Source organism: Rhineura floridana, chromosome 5 (genome assembly GCF_030035675.1).
Source record: "Rhineura floridana isolate rRhiFlo1 chromosome 5, rRhiFlo1.hap2, whole genome shotgun sequence".
Taxonomy (NCBI): Eukaryota; Metazoa; Chordata; class Lepidosauria; order Squamata; family Rhineuridae; genus Rhineura; species Rhineura floridana.
In genome coordinates this window covers 79,516,115-79,516,807 of record NC_084484.1, presented here as the reverse complement: position 1 = coordinate 79,516,807, position 693 = coordinate 79,516,115, and positions in this window count along the sequence as shown.

The following is a 693-nucleotide window of genomic DNA, read 5'->3' as shown; positions in this document are numbered from 1 at the left end:
CCTTGATGCAGTCTATGGATAAAAAGGCTATCAGACAGCAGGTGATGGGATGGAAGATAGTCAGAATAGCTAGATGGATTAATGACTCAGTAGAAAGCAGGGTAGCACTTCAAAATACTTAGTCAAATAATTATTTTCCCTGTCAAGATGAACAAGATTATACTACAATCCCTTCACAATGTGGCCAATATGTCAGAAAATAGGTCCCTGGAAGGTATTGCCAAAAGGTTTGGGGTAATTTTTATTTTTCATGTTTAAACAGTGGTAATACAATAGGAAAGCATTATTAATTAGTCTCTTGTTCCCCAAGATCTCCATGCGACTTACAACATCGTTAAAAACAAAAATAAATATATCATACCATAAAACAAAACAAAACTACCACCACCCCAAGAGACTATTGTCCAGTCTGGACCTGTATCTAAAACTTAAAAAGGGCAGGTTTTCAGGGTTCAAAGCAAGTGGCATATTATTAAGACATAAATCATTTTCTTATCATTTAAGCTTACAAAAATATTTCCATATGTAGACATGTTTGGTTAGAAGGTTTGCTATCAAGAACTGAACCAAAACAATCTCTCTCTGGACATAAAGCTGATGATGAGTTATCATCAGCTGAAGACACCTTGCTCCAGTGAGGAAATGGAATCTTTCCAAAGCAGTTTACAAGTAAAATAAAAATGCATCAATAAA